A 23334-nucleotide genomic window follows, 5' to 3' on the forward strand; every position below is an offset into this window, starting at 1 on the left:
GAGTGGTTACAGACCTATCTACTGAAACTTGGCAGGCCAGAAAGGAATGGCAGGAGATCTTCAATGTGATGAACAGAAAAAATATGCAGCCAAGAATCCTCTATCCAGCAAGCCTGTCATGCAGAGATAGAAGGAGAGATAAAAGTCTTCTCAAATAAACAAAAATTGAAAGAATTCATTACCACTAAACAGCACTACAAGAAATCCTGAGGGGAATTCTATGAGGAAAATGTTGCAAGGAATGCAAGGTACCAGAGACACCACCACAGGCATGAATCCTACAAATGACACAATGACTCTAAACCCATATTTTTCAATAATAATGTAAATGGGCTAAATGCTCCAATCAAAAGACATAGGGTAGCAGAATGGATAAAACACAAAATCCATCTATTTGCTGTCTACAAGAAACTCATATTAGACTGGAGGACACCTTCAGATTGAAAGGAAGGGGATGGAGAAATATCTATCATACTACTGGAAGTCAAAAGAAAGCTGGAGAAGCTATACTTATATCAGAAAAACTGGACTTTAAAGTAAAGGCAGTAACAAGGGATGAAGAAGGGCATTACATAATAATAACAGTGTCTATCCATCAGGAAGAGCTGACAATTATAAATGTCTATGCACTGAATACAGAAGCATCTAAATACATAAAACAATTAGTCACAAACAGAAACAATCTTATGCATAAGAATATGCTAATAGCAGGGGACTTTAATAGTCCACTTAAAGCAATGGATAGATCAACTAGACAGAAAATCACTAAATGACTTGAATGACACATAGGACCAGACGGGCTTGACAGATATTTTAGAACTCTACATCCTGAGGCCATGGAATTCACTTTATTCTCAAGTATGCATGGCACATTCTCCAAGATAGATCACATACTGTGACATAAAGCAGCCCTCAATAAATATAAAAGAATTGAGATCACACCATGCACACTTTCAGATCACAATGCTATGAAACTTGAAATCAATCACAGGAAGAAGTCTGGAAAACCTCCAAAAACATGGAGGTTAAGGAACACCCTACTGAAGTACGAATGGGCCAATCAGGCAATTAGTGAAGAAATTAAAAAATATATAGAAACAAATAAAGTGAGAATAAAACCATCCAAACTCTATGGGATGCGGCAAAGGCAGTCCAAAGACAAAAGTACATTGCACTCCAGGCCTATTTCAAGAAATTAGAAAAAACTCAAGTGCAAAACCTAACAGTGCAGTTAAAGGAACTACAAGGAGGGCAACAAGAGCACTCCAAACCCAGTAGGAGGAGAAAAATAATAAAAATCAGAGCAGAACTAAACAATATAGAAACGAAAGAAACAGTTGAACAGATCAATGAAACAAAGAGTTGGTTTTTTGAAAAAATAAACAAAATTGACAAACTTCTAGCCAGGCTTCTCAAAAAGAAAAGAGAGAGTACTCAAATAGACAAAATGATGAATGAAAATAGACTTATTACAACCAACCCCTCAGAAATATAAGCAATTATCAGGGAATACTATGGAAAATTATATGCCAACAAATTGGACAACTTAGAGTGATTCATTCAGTAAAATTCTTCTTATGCAATTATTTATTCCTAAGGAATTCTTCTTCCTGTTTTTAAACTTACTCTTATTTTTTCATTTCATTTCTTTTCATTTCATTCGTTTTTCGTTATTCTATTTCATTTTTTTGAGAGACCACATGAGCAGAGAATGGTTAGAGAGAGAGAAGGAGACACAAAATCAGCGCAGAGCCCTACGCGGGGCTCGTACTCACTAACCGTGAGATCAAGACCTGAGCTGGGACGCTTAACCATCTGAGCCACCCAGGAGCCTTCATTTTATTTTTAAAATAATTTTTTAAATTCAAATATAACCTACTGTTTTATGAGTTTCAGATGCATAATATAATCACTCAGCTATTCTACACATTATTCCCCAGTGTTCATCATGATAACTGTACTGTTAATCCCTCCTCTAGCTATCATCAGTTTGTTTTCTGTATTTCAGAGTCTGTTTTTTTTGTCTTTTTGTTTGTTTGTTTTGTATCTTAAATTCTACATATGAGTGAAATCATATCTCTGACTTATTTTGCTTAGCATTATACTCACAGATCTATCCATGTTGGTACAAAAGGCAAGATTTCATTTTTTTATGCTGAATAATATTCCATCACACACACACACACACACACAGAGACCACATCTTCCTTCTCCATTCATCCATTGTTAGACACTCTCCTTCTTAATTCTTACTCTCTCTTTCTCATCTATAGAGTTTTTTACTTCTTTAAAACCTGGATTAGGATATGGAGAAAGTTGGTCCAGTGTATAGTAGGCATAGGCAGGGTCACCACCCTAGAAAGAGAATGCAGCTGCTAACAGGCAGCCCTAATTGGGCTTCAGGTCTGAGAGTAAGCAATCAAGGCACCAAAAGACAGCTTTCCATAGGATAAAGGGATTCTGGTTTTTTGGGTTTTTTTTTTAGTGTTTACTTATTTTTGAGAGAGAGGCAGAGTGCAAGTGAGGGAGAGGCAGAGAGAGAGGAAGACACAGAATATGAAGTAGGCTCCAGGCTCTGAGCTTTCAGAGCAGAGCCTGATGTGGGGCTTGAACCTATGAACCATGAGACCATGACCTGAGCCAAAGTCAGACACTTAACCAACTGAGCCACCTAGGCACCCTATTTCTCTTTTACTTCTGAAGAATATTGTTGCTGTATTAGGATCCTACACCGATGTCTTTCTTCCTGTAAATACTATAAATGTTTCATTACACCCTCTTTTTGCTTGCATCATTTCTGAACAGAGTCTTTGAAATTCTTATCCTTGCTTCTCTGTAGGTGAAGTGTTTTTCCTCCCTCTGGCTTCTTTCAAGGTATTTTTTTTCTGCCTTTGATTTCCTGCATTTGAACAGGATATACCTAGGTATAGACTTTATTTATCTTGCTTGATGTTCTCTGAACTTCCTGAATCTGTAGTCTGTTGGCTATCATTAATTTTGGAAAATTCTCAGTCATCACACATAGTGCTCCAAATATTTCTTTCAATCCTTTCTGTCTTTATTCTCTGGTATTCCCATTATGTGTGTGTCATACCTCTGTGGTCCACAGTTCTTAGATATTATGTTCCCTTCATTCTTTTTTGATTTTTGCATTTCATTTTTAGAAGTTTCTACTGACATTTATTCAGGCTCACTGATTCTTTCCTTGTCTAGTGTATTGATGAGCCTATCAAAGCATTCTTCATTTCTATTATGTTGTTTTTCATTTCTAGCAATTTCTTTTCATTTCAGTGCTTTTGGCTCCTCTGAACAATGGGCAGCTGAATGTACCACTTCCATAACACATCCAGGCAGGAACTTGTTTTTTTTCTTTTTGTTCACATTCTGCTGCTATATGACAGTTGGCTGGCTTTTATTCAGAAGAAGACAGAAGGATCCCTGTGACCAAAATCTGTGTCTTAAATGTTCTGATTTTTTCCTTAGTATCTAGCAGAGCAGTAGCAAGGTAGCAGGACTCTTGATTCTTTGTTAGCAAACTCAAAATTTATTGATATTTATTCAATTAAACATTAAAATTTTTTCGACTTATATAAAAGCAAGTTTAAAAAAAAGATAATCTGTCTCTAGTTCAATGGGCCACACCAGAACTGAGTAATAAAATGAAGGCAGCAAGAAATAGATATGCTGCAATGTCACCTGGGCAGGACGTTAACACTGACCCTCAGGCATCATTTCCACACTCTTTACTTCAGTACCATGTGGCAGTACCTCAGCGGGAGGAAGCAGACCCTGGGAGCAACTACCAAACAGGCTAGCCTTTCTTTCTATTCATTCTCCAAATTAAGAGGCTCTAAGTGTAATTCAGGAGAATGACTCTAAATATATGATTTCTAAGGGAACTCAGTCTGGTGCCATTGTATCCTTCTGGACATCCTTACGGGTAGTGAAGAAATAATCCTTTCTAAAGCACATTCTGCCAACTTTTGTCAGGTGTTATCATGGAGGTACCTGAAGTGACCGTGAGTGCACTGACCCATATTCTTTATTACTGCAGGGATGATCAGTGCCACAGATCTTACCCACAAATCGAGGGGAGCCTGCATGAACTGGGGTTCTCTCCAGGACAACTCAGTGGGTGCACTCGAGTTGGACCAGCCAGCAGTGCCGCTGCCCTGCCTTGTGACCTTTCCTTATACAAGTTCTTGCTTTATACACAAAACTTTGGAGAGAGGGAAAACATAAAATCTCCTACTTTTTCACTGCACTTGTTAGCAAAGTAGAAGTAAATGGGTTATTCAGCTGCTAATGCGAAAACTACAATGATAAGGAAAAAGACCAGCTTTTGTGTTTTTTTGATTTTGGTTTAGGTTGTCTCCTATTCTGGTAAATGGAATATCAGGATTCTCCACAGAATCATGTGACACAGGCAGCAAACAGCTGCCCTCTGGCACGGTATGTAAATGAACTCAGCCACCCTCTGGGTTTTCCCCTCTTCTTTCCCTGCTCTTTATGGAGGACACAGAATCATAGGGAGTAATGAGATGAAGTTTGCTCTGTACTTTAATAGCAGGCAGGAAGCCAAACTGCAAATACAATGACTGGATTCAGTTTTACAAGCAAACACTGGAACTGAATTCACCCTAGTCCGGGAAGAATGCCTCGGATCAGAACTAGCAGGAAATCCAATTCAAAATAGGGTGTGTCATTTTTAATTCACAGTATGGCCTTTACACCTTTAATGAAGTCCTTTGGAAATAAATGCTTCCTTCTGTAAAAGGTTGACACAAAAGCCTAAATTTTACTCAAATGTTATCAGAAATGCTGTGCAGGAATGTCTGCATTCCCACAGCTCACACCCTCAGCAGAGACATTAGCTGTGCTCTCTCTCCTTTGGATACTGATTGTTAAAGTCTTAGAAGACATTAATAATTACTTAACTCTCCCAACTCCCTTCCAACCTCTGACCCCTCTCTTACATCATGTACAACAACTCTTCTTCTCTGGGTCACTTGAATACCTGAATATGAGAACTCTTTGAGATCCTCAGAGAATGAGGACAGTCACATACTTTGGCCCAAACATCTCTTTAAATGTGCCAGGAGGTTTAGAAGACTGTCTCTTATGCCTCTAGCTGGAGGGGACAGCACTCTGACAAGGGACAAATGCAAATGCTAAGAGTCTGCAGTTCCTGAGGGAGAGAGTCAGGAGAGGTCAGAACTTCATGCCCCTGGTGGGGCCTTACCAACTCTGTGGTTATAGGAGCCCACAGGGATTGCTATCAGGCACATGAAACAGTGAGCTAAATTCCAGTTACATACACTTGCATTTGGAAGTATGGGAAGAGAGAACAGAAGAAATAAATATGAAATAAAAGCTTCCCAAACTTAAAGATTTTGGTGAGGAATAAGAAGCAAGAAGCTGCGGGGGTGGGGGAGGATATTTCTCATCTCCACAATGACATTATTTTATGTGAACTCTTAAACATTTTATGTAATTTAGCCTCAGATGTAGAGTTGCCAGATTTACCAAATAAAATATAGGATGTCCAGTTAAATGTGAATTCCAGATAAGTGATGAGTAACTTTTTAATGTAAATATGCCCCCATCTTAAGTGAAATTCACATTTATTTGGGTACTCTCTATTTTATTTGGTAATCCTACTCAGGTGTCAATTCTAGTGACTTGATCCCTAAAATAACTTGTATCTCAAAATACAAAGAAAAACTTAATGCTGTGATTCTAGAGTTGGCTCTCAAACCAATACCAGCAAGTTGTACCTAACATTTCATGACATTCAGTCCAACTATCACTATTTTCTCATGGGCATGTGGGCAAAGATGCCATCTCTTCATCCAAAGACAGGAAAACAGAGGGGCCCACATTTCTGTGCAAAGGCTTTGCAATAGCTCTTGAATACTAAAATTTTAACACCAGAGAAACGAGGTTATGTAATGGTGTATACCACACTTCTGTTTTCTTGAGGAAGTTAGCACTTATTACTGAGAAGACTGTGGCTTGGTTGTGCTGTTATTCCTATTAAAAGAAAACATGCTCTTCTGCATTCTCAGACTACAGAGCAGTATGTACTAAAGTGAAAAGAGTGGCAAACCTGGATGCAATGTGTTTTAAGTCAGGGATCAAATGCAACCTGTGTCACCAACCAACATGAACGTAGATATGTAATGAAGTCAAAAGGACAGCTGCCCCCTGGAGCTTCAGCCTGTACAGCTCTGGACTATAGATAAATTTATTGAAGTTGGCGGCTATACTAAGGAACTGCTAGACAGCTCCAGTGTTAACGTTACGCCTTTTAAACCTCTGTACTTAGTTGGTTTTTTCTCCCAAAGCATACAGTTTTCAAACCTCCATGAACAGTGGGAATGTACTTGCTCAGTTCTCAGTCTATACTGGTTCTGTATTTGGCCATAGAACTGACATTCCAGTCCACAGTCTTACTAAAGACCACCTCTGTGGCATGCCTCAATCTTACTGATTTGGTTAGGGTCAAATGAACAAAATAAGTTTTCAATAAAATACGAAGAAACCTCACAAAAAGGAATTTACATACACCAAAGTAGTACTAAGGTTCAAATTCTAAAACTTTTTCTTTTAATGTCTATTTTTATGAGAGCACAAGTGGGGTAGGGGCAGAGGGAGGGAGACAGAGGATCTGAATTAGGTTTTATGCTGACAGCAGTAAGCCTGATGTGGGGCTGGAACTCACAATCGCGAGATCATGATCTAAGCTAAAGTTGGATGCTCAACTGACTGAGCCACCCAGGTGTCCTGGATTCAAATACTAAAACAAAAATCTCGGGTCATGATCTCACAGCTTGTGAGTTTGAGCCCTGCATCAGCCTCAGTGCTGACGGCACAGATCCTGCTTTGGATCCTCTGTTTCCCTCTCTCTCTGCCCCTCCCCCACTCTCTCTTTCAAAAATAAACATAAAAAGATAATTTAAAAAAAAGAAAAGTATCCTTTAAAAAACTCCTAATTCTAAATGTTAAATGTTGCTTTTAAAACAATGTGCCAAAAACATCATTAGGTTATTGGAGATTTCACAGATCATACATATTAAAGAGCTTTGTCAGAAACAGTAATACGGGGCGCCTAGGTGGCTCCATCGGTTAAGCGTCCGACTTCTGCTCAGGTCATGATCTCCAGGTTTGTGAGTTTGAGCCCGGCATTGGGCTCTATGCTGACAGCTCAGAGCATAGAGACTGCTTCGGATTCTGGGTCTCCCTCTCTCTCTGCCCCTCCCCCACTCAAACTCTGTCTCTCTCTCAAAAATAACATAAACATTAAAAAAAGAAAGAAAGAAATAGTAATACTAGGGGTACCTGCCTGGCTCAGTTGGTAGAGCATGTGACTCTTGATACTGGGGTCATGAGTTAAAAACCCCATGTTGGGAGTAGAGCTTACTTTAAAAAAAAAATAAGGAAGAAAAAGGAAAAGAAGTAGTACTACTACCAGGAAAAAAAAAATCCATCCCTATAAAGGATATCCGGTAAATAAAACACTTTTTAGGATTAAAAAATAAAGACAAATTATGTTTTTAAAATTCAATATTCTCCACTTTTAACTGTCTTTTTGAAAAGAGCAAAGCAATAGACTATTGTACAGAGAACACGATGATATTTTGTGATTTCTGATGTGGACATATTTGTACCCAACCCAACCTCTGCAAATGAGGAGGGGGAGAAGCCCTGTGGGGACAGGGGTACTATTCAGTCTAAGGTCACTCTAGCAGCCAAGAACAGCCGAACTTCCTCCCTCCCTTTGAGCTCACAGGCCCTCACATTTCCAAGCTGGCTCTGACCAGACCTTTAGTAGCTTTCCTGCTGCTGACAACCAAATGGGGAAAATAAATGAATTTTAAAATGATTATTTTCTTCACAAATTTGCGGAAAGGAACCATGTAAGGAGAAACACGTGTGGGTAAATACAGTCACATATTATTACGGATGCTGCAGGAACCAGAGAGCCAAAGTATACACTTAATCTAAAACAACGAAGCAGGCGGGAACAGAATGATCCTTTTAGTTCTAAAATTCTTTTTCTCCTGCTCATACATTTCTAAGAACTCGGAACATCCTTCATTAACACAAAATACTGCCCTATCTTACTGATTAGATTAGATTTCCATCTACAAAACCTAACTGGAATGCTTCCAAATAGGAAATGGATCTCTCCTCTATTAGAAAAACAAAAACGTCTGAGTATTTTTTTCTAGTATCCTCCTCATAAGTTCTGTCTGTATTTTCTTTATTTACAGCCATGCATACTCCATAATACCCAGGACAGAAATTTCTGGTTTTAATTATTTGTTCTTAAGAAGTAAGTAGTAAGGAAAGCAAGATATATATAACACAGTTATCACTAGTTTATTAGTCAAAGCAACTTCAATCAAATCTCTACAGTAGAACTGTATGAGGTTATCTTCAGCTTTTACTTTGGAACCATCCTCCTAGAAAGAAGTCAGGTTTTGATGATCAAGTGGATTCTATCTGATTTGCTTCTGATTTGACACCCCACTAAGGAGCCTCTCGGGTAGCAGATGACTTGGTTCCAACATTCACTCTTGAAATGCTACACACATGCATTGGCCCCTGAAGAAATGAAGCCTTTTTACTCTTCTTCACAGCAAGGCCATATCCACATTCATATGGAAGCTGTATTGCACTGCAAGACAAGGTAATGCTTCCCTTTCAAAAGGAAAGTTCTGTAGGCATGTTCCCTAGAAAATTTCTGAGTCTCATCCAGTTTGTTTACATTTTCTCAAGTCAATGATATTCTCTCCTGTCATTAACAGACTACAGGAGACTCAAGAAAACTTGAGTAGGTGCACAACAAAGGAAACAACCCACAAAACTAATAGGCAACCAACGGAATGGGAAAAGATAGTTGCAAATGACATATCAGATAAAGGGTTAATATCCAGAATCTATAAGGAACTCACCAAACTTCACATCCGAAAAACAAACAACCCAGTGAAGAAATGGGCAGAAGATATGAACAGACACTTCTCCAAAGAGGACATCCAGATGGCCAACAAACACTTGAAACGATGCTCAGCATCCCTCCTCATCAGGGAAATACAAATCAAAACCACACTGAGATACCACCTCACGCCAGTCAGAGTGGCTAAAATGAGCAAATCAGAGAACTCTAGATGCTGGCGAGGATGTGGAGAAACAGGCACCCTCCTACACTGTTGGTGGGAATGTAAACTGGTACAGCCCCTCTGGAAAACAGTGTGGAGGTTCCTCAGGAAACTAACAATAGAACTCCGCTATGACCCAGCAATAGCACTGCTAGGAATTTACCGAAGGGATACAGAAATGCTGAGGCATAGGAGCACATGTACCCCAATGTTCATAGCAGCACTCTCAACAATAGCTAAAACATGGAAAGAGCCTAAGTGTTCATCAACAGACAAATGGATCAAGAAGATGTGGTTTATCTATACCATGGAATACTACATGGCCATGAGAAAGAATGAAATCTGGCCATGTGTAGCAACATGGATGGACCTTGAGGGTGTTATGCTGAGCGAAGTAAGTCAGGCAGAGAAGGACAAATACCATATGTTTGTACATATAGGAGGATTAGGAGGAACTTGACGGAGGAACAAGGAGGAGGAGAAGGGGGGAAATGGTGGGGGAAAGGGAGAGAGGCAAACCATGAGAGACTCTTGAATGCTGACAAAAACTGAGGACTGATGGATGTTGGGGGGAGGAGGAATGGGCATGGAGGAGGACACTTGTGGGGATGAGCACTGAGTGTTATGTGGAAACTAATTTGATAATAAACTATTTGTAAAAAAAAAAAAAAAAAAAAACACAAAACTTGAGTAGGTTACCTGTGTGCTAAGCACTAATGCAAGTCTAAGACAAAAGTGGGGTTTCTATCCGAAGCCAGTTAACCAGAATACCATTCTGAAGTCTGATATGCCCAGTGTCAGAGCTTTGTGACCTCTACTAGTAGTGGGACATTTAGCAAATTATTTAATGTCTGAATTTAGTTTACTCATCTGCATTTAAGATAATAATGCCTCCCTTGCACTGTATTAGGGATTAAAGGACGGGTTAGCCTATACAAAGCATTAAATATGACTAGCTTCTTTTTTAAGGAACACAGTAAAAATTTTCATGCCATCTGTAGCACACTGTCCTGGGCTGGCAAAGGTTAGATGGGGAGAGATGGGAATTGGCTCAGAGACCAAGAAGAAAAAGTCAGGGCACAAAGATTCTAAAGGTTAAATTTTTAAATGAATGAACAAAACACTCTTGAGCCACACTCTTGGAACTTGTCTGATACAAGCATGAAATTCAACAATTCAAGTTTTGTTCAGTTCATATCAATACTCAAAATGGGTAGCAGTTTCAATATGAAGTAAAAGATCAACGGAACAGGTCCCTGCTACCCCTGGGGCTCACTCACAGAGGTTAAACTATTAGCAAACTAGAGACTCATCAGTGAGCTAGGTGATCACTAGAATGTTGATAAAACATTGGTCTCCCCATAATATTGAGGCATATCACTTTAAAATTCCTTTTCAGAATGTCTCAGGAAAACTGAGAAACAAAACAAACTAAAAATCAAGTAACAGGATACTCCATATTCATAATCCATACAATAAGTCTGTATTATCTGCAGTAAAGGTTATACTTTGGTAGCTAACTCTCCTCCTTCCACCAGGATTCAAAATCAATTTGTGTTATATTGAGGGTGCGAGAGTTTAATACAATGACAAGGGCTAAAGTTAAAAAAAAAAAAAAAAAAAAACCTGCCAGATTTTGTGCTTTGTGCAACTAGTTGTCTTTGAAATTGATCATGTACCTTGGGTTTGAATTTTTTAAGATCATGTCCCTCAATCAAGCATTTATTTTTAAATTATTCACACACACAAGCAAGGCACTAATTTAGGATAAGGTTTACAGACTGTCAACACAACGAAACAGAATATAGAGCAAATAAATAAATTCTACAATGTATAGAAATATGGTATGTGATAAGAGACATTTAAAATGGTGGGGGGGGATTATTCAGAAAGTGATGCTGATAAAACTATTTGGAAATAAATATGAAAATTGATCCCTATCTATCTCATTTTATACACAAAAATACAATGCAGATATATTAGAGTTACCTATAAATAATGAGACCATAAAATTACTAGTAGAGAAATAAGCATTTTGTTGATTTCATTATTTCAAGATGTCCTCAGTGTTCATAATAATTTTACAACCTTTTCTTTTCTAGTTCTTTAAAGTCTATACATTGTCACTTTAGATTAAAAGCTTGGTTCTCCCAAGAAAATTAAAATCAGTGGAAGTGAACATAATTATTTTAGATACTTAATGAATTTAACATAAATATAGCAAAAGACTATGCTGTAGCAAGATTAGCTAATTAGAAGAGAACTCACACTCTCTCTGGACGCTTATAGAGCAGTGGCCATCTAGGGTGACCTGTACTCAGAGATGTACATATCACATCAAGTAACTGGAGTTTGTAGGCAAAGGGAAGGCTAGAATTGGAGTAAAGAAGGCTTGATGAGGAACTTCTTGTATGTTTGTTCACATTTTTATTTTGCAAGTAACAACAACTAATTGTTTACTGGGGGTATTTCAGAATTTAAAAGTGTATTATGTGCTCAACATTACTAGTCATTAGGGAAATGCAAATCACCATGATGAAATATCACTTCACACCCATTAGGATGGCTATTAAAAAAAAGTGTTGGTGAGGAAATTGAGAATTTGGAACCCTTGTACATTGCCAATGGGAATGTAAAATGATACAGCTGCTATGGAAAAACATTATGGTGGTTTCTCAAAAAATTAAATATAGAATTACTATATGATCTAGAATTTTCACTCCTAGACATATATTCAAAAGGATTGAAAGCAGAGATTCAGATACCTGTTTACAAATGTTCATATCAGCATTATTCACAATTGTCAGATGGTGGAAATGACCCAAATATCCATGAACAAATGAATGGATAAACAAAATGTGGTACATTAGTCAGCCTTAAAAAGAAATGAAATTTTGATACATGCTATAACATGATAACCTTGAGGACATTATGCTAAGTGAAATAAGCCAGATACAAAAGGCAAATACTGTATGAATTCCACTTATCTGAGTTACTTAGAAGAGGCAAATTTATAGAGATAGAAGGTATAACAGATTAGCAGGAGCTGAGGTTGCAGGAGATGTAGGAGAAAGGGGAGCTGTTGTTTAATGGGGACAGAGTTTCTGTTTGGGATGATGAAAAAGTTCTGAACATGAATAGTGGTGATGGTTGCACCATGTTATTAATGTACTTAATGACACTGAATCTAGCTAAAAAATTAAAAAATTAAAATAGTAAATTTTATGTTATGGACATTTAACTATAATTTTAAAAGGCATATCATGGACTATGTATGTATATACATGAGAATTTACAGAGTAAATGTTGTATTTGTGCCTTAAAGTAGAGCAACTTCAGATAATCAGTCAACAAACATATTAAATATCTACAGTTATGAGATATGCATTGAAAAATAGTTTAGGTAACTTAGTACCTAGAATATCAAGTAACTGGAAACAACATACAAAAAGCACACTTAGAATGACAGTATCAGGTAGTGGCTTTGTGTCACTCCTTGCTGCACAGGGATCAGTTCAAAAGGAGGACATGTGTTCTTCCTTTGGTCAACTTTCTAAAACAACCAAATAGGAAAATGGTGTTCTATGATTCTATGACTTCTTGCAGGCATATAGCCATTTAAATTCTTCAGAAGTATAAGAAAAAGGTTGGGGCGCCTGGGTGGCTTAGTCGGTTAAGCGTCCGACTTTCACTTAGGTCATGATCTCGCGGTTCGTGGGTTCGAGCCCCGCGTCGGGCTCTGTGCTGACTGCCAGCTCAGAGCCTGGAGCCTGTTTCAGTCTGTGACTCCCTCTCTCTCTGACCCTCCCCTGCTCACGCTGTCTCTTTCTCTCTCTCTCCTAGGAATAAATAAAACATTAAAAAAAAAAAAAAGAAGTATAAGAAAAAGGTAGACTTCCGAAACGAAGGGCATCATGGCTTCTTTGAACAAGCAGTCATAAATGTCAGAAACTTGGTATGCTGTTTTTTAAGCTGTATGCATGCACAAAAGGATATAGTTTATAATATATATATTTGTATTTATCAAATTTTCCTTTAAAGCCATCTGAATATCTCTATCATACATATATTTGCATTACCCTCATCTCCCTCATTAGATTGTTTTCTTAGCATTGCCTACTCACATTACTTTCAATCATCAACTCTGACAGCTTTGGAATCATATCAAAAGAAACTGATCCCACAGAATTTAGCACAGATTTGAGTGTTCTTCTCCTGTATGCCTCACTGTACTCTTAGATTTCTATTACAGCAACTGTAATGGAATACTACACATATTTATGGATATATTCCTTCAAATAGAGAAAATGGAGCACATCTTCTTTATATCCTCAGCACCCACTCTGGCCTGACACAGAGTAAGTCACTCAGTAAGCATTTGTAGAATTGTAGAATTGATGGCTGAACACATTTGGGATATATTAATAACTCTATGAGATCAGAGATCATTATAGAAGGTGAATTTTTGTTACAGAAAGCCCCTCTCCCCCAAATTGCAGTTGTTTCCATACTAAATGAATGAAATAGAAATTTTAATCAGTAATTTTAGATTTACAGAATTTAACAAATGTAAAATATCCAGGACAGAGCCAGCCACATTAAAGGCAACAAATCCTAGTTTTTCTCTTAAATCATGCCAAATAATATTTTTAGGTTTTGGTAAATTTTTACTATTAAATTTGAAGTTTTCTAATCAAAGACTTATAAAAGTATGTGGTATATGCAAAGTTCATGCAATACTATGGGTCTTTACTGACTCACCCACTAGCTCTAAGCACCACCGTGACTTACAAATTATAGAGCCCCAGGTAGTCACCACCCAAGATGTGTTGCCGCAGGGTTCGCCCACAAGGCGTGAGGCAGAAGAGAACAACAGTAGGTAACTATAGCAAAAAAACATTCTGTTTTCCAAATTCTAATCACAGATTGTAGAAAAACACACATTTAGACACACACCTAACCCTAGAACTTCTCGTCATTTTGAAGCTATTAGTGAGGATCTTATCCCAAACAATAGTCTCTCCTCCATCCCCACTCCTACATCTAAAAATAAAATAGTACATAACAGCGGCATATTTTGCTTGCTTCAGCCAAGAGCTCAGAAAACCCCCTCAAGCCCTACTGTAGCTGGATCAGTCCACTGTATACTATGAGTCAGCACTTCTCCACATTTCTGGAAATTCCTCACCAGCAACACAAACCCACAACAGGAAGCCAACTTTCCATTTCAATGTATAACAGGAAGTATTCAAACACATTTCACCTAAACCGGAGAGTTGTTGCTAATATAACTGCTGTTACATCAAAATAATTAAAAATCTACAAAAAGTCATCCGTTTAAAAAACAGTTTAATCTGAAAATACGAAGACAAAAATTTTGATTTGCTAAACCAGTAAAATGAATTTGAACAAAGGTACTTCAGTGGCTAAAAGTCAGGAAAATACAAATTAGGTTTAAAATTTAACTCAATTACTGTCCAATTCTCTGTTGCATGACTCTGGCAAAACCTATGTTTATTATATTAAGAGTCTGCTAAGCTTTGTTTTGAAAATATGGCTTGGCCAGTAATGGGATGTATAGAAATGACAATAGAAATGTAAATATTTTGAGGAAAAAAACCCTCTGCAGGAAATATTTTAACAGATACACTTCTCCCCTCAAAGAACGGCTTTAAGTTATTCAATTAGCATAAAATACATGAACAGATTCCAGAGATTTTACGTCGCAGAAGTGACTTTTTAGAAGATTAACAGACCCTAAGATAGCCTGTACATGAAGTTCATGCACCAGGGTGTCTTTTCCTCACTTTGCACTTAGAAGACTGCTTTCAGAGTTAAAATGTCAGCTACAAGAAGTTGTTTTCAAAATTTAAGTTCAGTAAAAAGCCAAATAGCTCAGCTATTACAGTGATTAATAAATGTATTTAACATTCGTGCAGCATCAGAATGCAAGACATCTGGTTCTAATTTCAATTTTGGCTAAGAATAAAAGCGCCTCCCCCACAATAGTTTGATTATAAACTGTTCTTTTCCTCCTCTCTTTTTTTTTTCCTCTTTGGAAGCTGTTGTCCTTCATTCTTGCTGGAAGCCACCTGACCACTGCCAGGAAGAGGAATGCAAAACATTCCCAGGAGCGGCTGTGACGTCAGCACCACATTCCACCTCTCCGTGGTTAGGACTGTCGGGAAACTCCAGCCTCTAGCAAAATCCCTCAAATGAGATAACAGCTGAGGCCTGCACTAAATCATACTAAAAACTCCATGTTCTGCTTTAAAGATAGACAGTTAAAGAGAAAGAGAATGAGAGAGAGACAGGAGGACAGAAAGATGGAGGAATGGAGGGAGAGAGAACAGAGCTGGCTTTATAAGGCACGTTTACTGTTAATCTTCAAAACTGTTTATTTGTTACTTGGGGGAAAAAACAAGGAAAAGGTGATTTAATATCGGTGTCAGCAGACAGATCACATTAGGCATTAGTGTGTAGACAGGGCAAGAGGAACAATAGAACAGTCTGGGCTTCCATCGGTAGACGTTTCTCAATCAATCCCAACAACTGGTTTCCAAAGCCCCTTACAGAAGAGACAAAAGTCCTGTTGAGGATGTTTTAGAGATGTGAAGAACGTAGTGGATGCATTTTCTTTAAAGATAAATATTATAAGGTAGAAACTGAAAGGTTTAAAGAAAAAGAAAGGTTTAAAGAAAAAGAAAAAAGAAATGTAATCCTCTTACATATAATTTTCAATTGTAACTTCCTAAATTCTGTCAACAAGTGTATTTTAACATATTTACAAAGATATTACACATGATGTTGTGTACTCTGCTTTTTGCATATACTATATCATGTATTTTCCACTGGAATATTATGATCTTCTATACTTTATTAAACCTTAAAACTATAAAGTGCTTCTTGGGGAGGCAAGAGGGCATCTATTAAAAAAGATGCTTTATGTACATAACTTTTGTAGTTGCTGCTAAACAATATCCTTAGAATAAGTTTGCAGGTATGGATAAATAAATTATGAAATTTCCTATGGCATTAGCTGCCATATTGATTTCCAAAAGAACTATACTCAATTAAAAGACAACTGTAAGCTCCTGTATCCACTGTACTTGTAACTTTGTCAGCATTTACATGTACAGGCACAAATAATTGCACATATAGTGTGCAAATAATACTTTGTCAAAGATACTTTAATTTATATTTTTCTGATTAGTAATGAGACTGAAGAGTCCTCCATGAGCTGAGTTTTGGGAAATATTTGTGATTTGATTATTTATCAAAAATGGCACAATTGAAGGTATTATCAAAAAAAATTAAATTCATCTAATCCATCGAAATGCTAAATAAAGATACACTCAATTTGGGATCTGAAATGACCCATCTATGTAAAGGCACAACAATTAGTCAAGTATGGATAATCTTATTATGTATTTTATGGAAAAGATAATGGAGTAGAGTCACATGCTAAGGGTTGGTTGAAAATAAATTCTACCTGTGAGGTTTAAGTTGGTATGGCAAACATATGAGTCTTGACCTGGTAGACATAATACTCTATTCCTTAGACAGCAAAGGAAAAGCCCAGAAAACAGCAAAGAATTTCTAGGACAGGCCTAGAATGCCTGTACAAATGAAAACTGATATTCAAAGAATTTGGTATTATTTTTATGGTCAGAAAATGGGAAATCTTTCTAGAAACTGCATGGAAATGTTTATAAACACTGTAAATATTTATTGCAACCCAGAACTTTATTGGTGACGCTGAGAATGATAGAAGCCATATATGTGTGGGAATAGAGGGTATACAGGAAATCTCTCTACCTTCAGATCAATTTTGCTGTGCAACCTAGACCCGCTCTAAAAAACAGTCTATTTTTTTTTAATGGAGTTCTTACTAAAAGGGTAGAATTTCAAATACACCTTTAAACAGTAAATTTATTTTTCATGTTTATTTATTTTGAGAGAGAGAGAAGAAGCGCACACATGTGCAAAGTAGGGGAGGGGCAGAGACAGGGGAAGAGAATCCCAAGCAGGCTCTGCTCTGTCAGTGTAGAACCCAATGCTGGGCTTGAACCCATGAATCTTGAGATTGTGACCTGAGCTGAAATCAAGAGTTAGACGTTTAACCCACTGAGGCACCAGGAACTCCAAATTTAAATTCTTAATAAAAAAATCTTGGGGGTGCCTGGGTGGCTCAGCTGGTTAAGCAAACAACTCTAGATCTCAGCTCAGGTCATTCTCTTGGATCGTCATGATCTCAAGGTTCATGAGTTCAAGCTGGCGATGGGCTCTTTGCTGGTGGCTTTGAGCCTGCTTGGGATTCTGTCTCTCCCCTTCTCTGCCCATTCCCTGCCTATGCATGCACTCTCTCTCTCAAAATAAGTAGGTGAACTGCAGCGCCTGGGTGGCTCAGTCAGTTAAGCGTCTGCCCTTAGCTCAGGTCATGATCTCACGGTTTGTGGGTTTGAACTCCCCTTCCTGCTCTGTGCTGACAGCTCAGAATTTGGAGCCTGCTTCAGATTCTGTGTCTCCTCAATCTCTCTCTGGCCTTCCCCACTATGTTCTGTTTCTCTCTCAAAAATGAATAAATGTTAAAAAAAATTTTTTTAATATATAGGTGAACTTAAAAAATCTTTAAAAAAAAGGAAAACAGTAAAGAAATATTTAATAATTTATCATTCCTTTCTTTTTCTCATAAGAGCCTTTTGGAGAGTTTTTCACCAAAAAACAGAATGGTGGAGGTATAGCAAAAATGTCATATCAAAAGTCATTTGAGTTCATTAAAAAAAATTATAAAAAAATAACACATATCTAAAACTGAACCACAATGCCCAAGTAGTTGGTACAAGAGATAGCCCAAACATATATGCCCAGAATCTCATTCTCCTGATTCACCTGGTGCTACAGAACCCAACCACTGGGTATTCATGGAGGGCCTCATGAGGACCATGTCTCCAGGGCAAGGAAACAGCTGGACAGTGAGAGAAAACTACAGCTGACCTAAGAGAATTTGGAAAAAAGTCTTCTCAGAGTTGAAGATGCTGATTTGTAAGAGATATACTAAGAGCTGACTGCAAGACGTGTCAATTTTTCATTAAAAAAATTTTTTTTTAATGTTTAATTTATTTCTGAGAGAGGGAGACAGCGTGAGCAGGGGAGGGTCAGAGAGAGAGGGAGACACAGAATCCAAAACAGGCTCCAGGCTTGGAGCTGGCTGTCAGCACAGAGCCCAACATGGGGCTTGAACCCACAAACTGTGAGATCATGACCTGAGCCGAATTCAGACGCCCAACAGACTGAGCCACCTAGGCGCCCCAATTTTTCATTTTTTATTTGGTTCCAAAATGAAGTTGTTTTTTTAAATCCCTCCCCACCCCAAGGGGCAGAGAGAGAGCAAGGACAGAGACTTTGCGTTGACAGCAATGAGACTCATGGAGGGCTTGAAATCACGAACTGCAAGATCATGACCTGACCCAAAGTCACATGCTTAACCAACTAAGCCACCCAGGTGCGGCTCCCCAAAATGAAATTTTAAAGAATCGTTCTGTTATTTACTCTTCCTTCTCTGCTTTTTGAAGGGAATATTACATTCTTTTAAAGGGATGTTCTATTTGATAACAAATGAAGCTTTATATTAACTTTAAAAAACCCAGACTTTTGTTTTTAATTCCAGATAATAAATATCTAGCTACTAAAGGACCAAACTCTTACCATAATAATGGTATAAAGAAGACCAAAATCTTAAAACTCTAACAACTCCTGGATGAAAATTGTTTTTAAGTAGTTGTCAGTAGATGGACCATTTTAAATCCAATGATACAATGGGGAAAAGTACTGACTTCCTCACCATCTGAGCACAGTGATAGGTCCCCTGCATGCTTACAATCTCTGGGCAGGTTGCTGGCCTCTATCAGGCCCCAGGTCTGTCCTCAGGACTAGTACAAGTTTTCAGCTTTTATTCTGTAGTACTGCTGAAAAATATATAGGCCTGAGAAATGTTGGGAAGAGAAAGGCAAGTCTTAAAATTAACATTTAACATGTCCTTATTTGACTCTGAAGTATTTAAAATAAAGTATAATACTTTAAGAACAATCTATTTTTGGAGTCCTATAGCATTAATTTTCTTTCTGAAATGTTTTCCAGGAAAGACATTTTTAAAATATATCTAAATTATATCTCAAAAAGCTAATTATGGTATTTGTGCCATTAACTGCTTTTTGTTTTCGTTGTGTTTTTTTTAGTGGTTGTAGGTTTAAAGGTAACAAACAACTTTCAACCTATATAAATAAGTAAGTCTTTCTACAATATCATTCCAAATTACAGCAACTTTTATAATTGAAGATCTGTCCTGTGTATGGCAATATGCCATATCCACAGTTCCTGCTCTTAAGGAGTTAGCAATCTGCAAAATAGGAAGATAAGAGAAACCTATGTAACAGCTCTAATATTAGGAGAATATGTCAAATGCTAAATGAGAGACAATAATTTTAAAAAAGGAAACAAGCAAACAAATAAAAATTTTTAAAAAGTTTTAAACACTGGGGAGAGTTCATCCAGCTGGAAAGAATCAAGACAGACTTCATGAGGAAGTAGAATTTGAGATGTCTTAAATGAAGAGTTAAGACATTCCAGGAAGAATAAGGGTGGAAATGCCAGGGATATTGAGTTGGTTCATTAATTGGGCCACAGAATAAGTAACAGACCAACAGAAATATACCGGAAAAGTTCTAGGAGGGAATCATAACTGATGCACTGAGAACCACAGTCTATTGTTGTATACTACAAGGAACTACCTAAGGATTGTGAGTATATGAGTAGCATGGCCAAAGCTGTTTCCAAAATTTCTATCAGGGTTATGGCTACATAACTGGTAGGATACAAAATGGTTTGAAGAAAACAGGATGCAGAAATAGGCAGATAACCAGCTGGAAGTCACAATGGTTCAAGCAAGGAGTAAAAAGGTTGCAGTGAAAATGAAATAGAAAGAGAACGACAGAGCCATTCTGGAGGGACAGTCTATGAAAGCTTAGGCATTTATTTGTTCCTTATAGTTTGGTATACTATGTTAAGCAGATTCCCCCAATCACCAGGAACAAGGAGTAAATTCATTAGGGCTAAAACATACCACGGCTGACCTATTTCTAAGGGAAGAGAGCTGGGAGATTTTTAAAACTAACCCCTATGTAAAGGTTTTCCTTGGTTTGTTTATTTTGCAAGATACTTGTTTTTATAGGTTGGGAAGAATAAAATTAGATGTGTGGGCAGCATGGGCTGCTCTTACCACATTGTGTCCTGTTTCTTTACATGTGGCATGGGGAAGGAGCAACTGTGATGTATACAGGTTCAGTTATCCAGACTTCATGTATCAAGGTAGGAAGCAGGGGCTCCTGGAGAACTATTCTTGGAACTATCCAGGGAAGGAGTCACACCAGTTAAAGGTGTAAACCTTGCTACCTCCTATACTTCCTGGCCTTCTGTGGTCTGGTTTCTTTCCATCATTTTGCAGGTGGTTGTGTGCTAAGAGACCTTGATATGGAATTATTTTAAAAAACAAAAGCCTCCAATAATGGGCCACCTGAAATCTCAGCATGCCCACATCTCATACCCTTCTGGGAACACTAAGATAAGCAGCGGAGAACAGCCACTCTGAATAGCTGCCCCTGGGCCTCCATGTTTATATTTAAGTCTCATTCTTTGTTCTCTGAAACTAAGTTTTGTGGCTTCCCAAGATAGCCTCTCTGCTTCAAAATTTTATTTTGAAATATATCAGGCTCCCATAAAATATGCAAGAACACTCTTGTACTACTGATTAGATTTGTGAATGGTGAATCTTTCATCACATTTGCTTTGTCACCTTCTCCAAACACATATGCACATACATATTACAATTGTGGTTGTTAGTTACAATTGTGGTTGTTACTATCATCATTTTGCTGAGTCACAGAGTAAACTACAGACATCATGGTCATTTAATTAAAAACATTTTTTTAAGTGTTAGGTCATAGCAAATTTTGATGGGAAAACGCAAATATTTTTCCATATATGCCCTGCCTCCATACATGCATAGCTTCCCCTGTAATCATCATTCCCCCAACAGTGGTCCATTTATTACAATTGATGAGCCCACACTGACACATCTTAACTGCCCAGAGTCTATGATCTTTTTACTATGTCCCTAGTTTTGTCTTCTCCAGAATGCCATATTGCTAAAATCATACAGTGTTTGCACTTTTCAGATTGCCTTCTTTCACTTAGTCATATGCATATAAGGTTCCTCCATATTTTTTTATGACTTGATAACTCATTTTCTTTTAGTGTTGAATAATATTCCATTTTCTAGGGGCACCTAGGTGGCATAGTTGGTTAAGTGCCCGACTTTGGCTCAGGTCATGATCTTGTGTTTTGTGGGTTCTAACTCCACGTTGGGCTCTGTGCTGACAGCTCAGACCCTGGAGCCTGCTTCGGATTCTGTGTCTCCCTTTCTCTCTGCCACTCCATCACTCACTCTCTCTCAAAAATGAATAAACGTTAAAAAAAATTTTAAATATTCTATTTTCTAGATGTACTGTAGTTTATCTGTTCACTTACTGAAGGACATCTTGGTTGTTTCCAAGTTTTGGCAGTTATGAATAAAGTTGATGTAAACATTCTTAAGCAGGTGCTTATGTGGATGTAAATTTTCTTTTTTTAAAAAAATATTTATTTACTTATTTATGTGTTTATTTTTGAAGGAGAGAGAGACAGAGCATGAGTGGGGGAAGGGCTGAGACAGAAGGAGACAGAATCCGATGAAGGCTCCACGCTTTGAACACAGAGCTTGTCATGGGACTCAGACTCACAAACTGTGACATCATTATCTGAGCTGAAGTTGGACACCCAACTAACTGAGCCACCCAGGTGCTCTTTCAATTTTTAAAAAATGTTGATTAATTCTTGAGAGACAGACAGAATGTGTGTGGGAGACGGGCAAAGAGAGAGGGAAGAGGAATCTGAAGCAGGTTCCAGGCTCTGAGCTGTCAGCACAGAGCCCAATGTGGGGCTCAAACTCGCAAACCACGAGATCATGACAGGAGCCAAAGTCGGATGCTCAACTGACTGAGCCACCCAGGTGCCCCTCTTTTTTTTTTTTAGTTTATTTTTATTTATTCTGAAAGAGGGAAAGAGAGCAAGTGGGGGAGGGCAGAGAGAAGGAGACGGAATCACAAGAAGGCGGGACTCGAACTCACAAACAATGAGATCATGACCTGAGCCAAAGTCAAGAGTCAGACACTTAACTGACTGAGTCACCTAGGGGTCCAATATGTGAATATAAGTTTTCAATTACTTTGGGTAAATACTAAGGAGCACAATTGCTGGACTGTATGATAACAGCAACAAATGATCTCCACAGCCTTTCATGTTATCAGTGTTCTGGATTTTGGCCCTTCTAATAGGTGTGCAGTGTTGTCCCACTGCAGTTTTAATTTGCATTTTCCTGATGACATATGATGTGGATTGCCATCTGTATATCTTTACACCTTAACAGGTGACTGTTAAAGTCTTTAACCCATCTTTTAATTGGGTTTTCTTATTGTTGAGCTTAAAGAGTTCTTTCTATATTTTAGATAGGTCCTTTATCAGATGTGTCTTTTATTTATTTTTTTTTAATTTATATATTTAGAGACACAGAGAGAGAGACAGAGAGTCCCAAACAGCAAACAGGCTCCACGCTATCAGCATGGACCTCTACATGGGGCTCAAACTCACGAACCATGAGATCATAACCTGAGAGGAAATCAAGAGTTGGAAGCTTAACCAACTGTTAACCAACTGAGCCACCCAGGGGCCCCAGAAGTATCTTTTGCAAATATTTTCTTCCAGTCTGTGGCTTGTCTTCTCATTCCCTTGATATAGTTTTACACAGAGCACAAGTTTTTATTTTTAATGAAGTCCAATTTATCAATTATTTCCTTCATGGATCATGCCTTTGATGTTTTATCTTTTGTCTCTCCATATAAACATTAGAATCAGTTTGTTGAATGATCATTTTATTTAAGTACTTCTGAACATATTCCTAAGAACAAGGTCATTCCTTTGAAAAAACGAGGGTACTTAAATAAAAATAAAAAAAAAAAAAAAAAAAAGGGGGCGCCTGGGTGGCTTAGTCGGTTAAGCATCCGACTTTCGCTTAGGT

At 37.9% G+C, this 23334-nt stretch overlaps 1 protein-coding gene across 2 annotated transcripts in view; it reads right to left on the reverse strand.

Moving 5' to 3' along the window:
• The window catches only part of SPIDR (scaffold protein involved in DNA repair), a 338790-nt gene that overhangs the window by 204657 nt on the left and 110799 nt on the right, over nucleotides 1-23334 (reverse strand). The window contains exon 1 of one of the 2 annotated variants that reach the window (XM_039222926.1): nucleotides 13956-13975. The exons of the other annotated variant lie outside the window; for it this stretch is intronic. The gene's annotated coding sequence lies outside the window, so the exon portion shown is untranslated. Of the gene's footprint in view, nucleotides 1-13955; nucleotides 13976-23334 lie in introns of those variants that run through there. 2 annotated transcript variants of the gene reach the window in all.

Source organism: Hyaena hyaena, unplaced genomic scaffold (genome assembly GCF_003009895.1).
Source record: "Hyaena hyaena isolate Hyena2069 unplaced genomic scaffold, ASM300989v1 scaffold_1218, whole genome shotgun sequence".
Classification (NCBI taxonomy): Eukaryota; Metazoa; Chordata; class Mammalia; order Carnivora; family Hyaenidae; genus Hyaena; species Hyaena hyaena.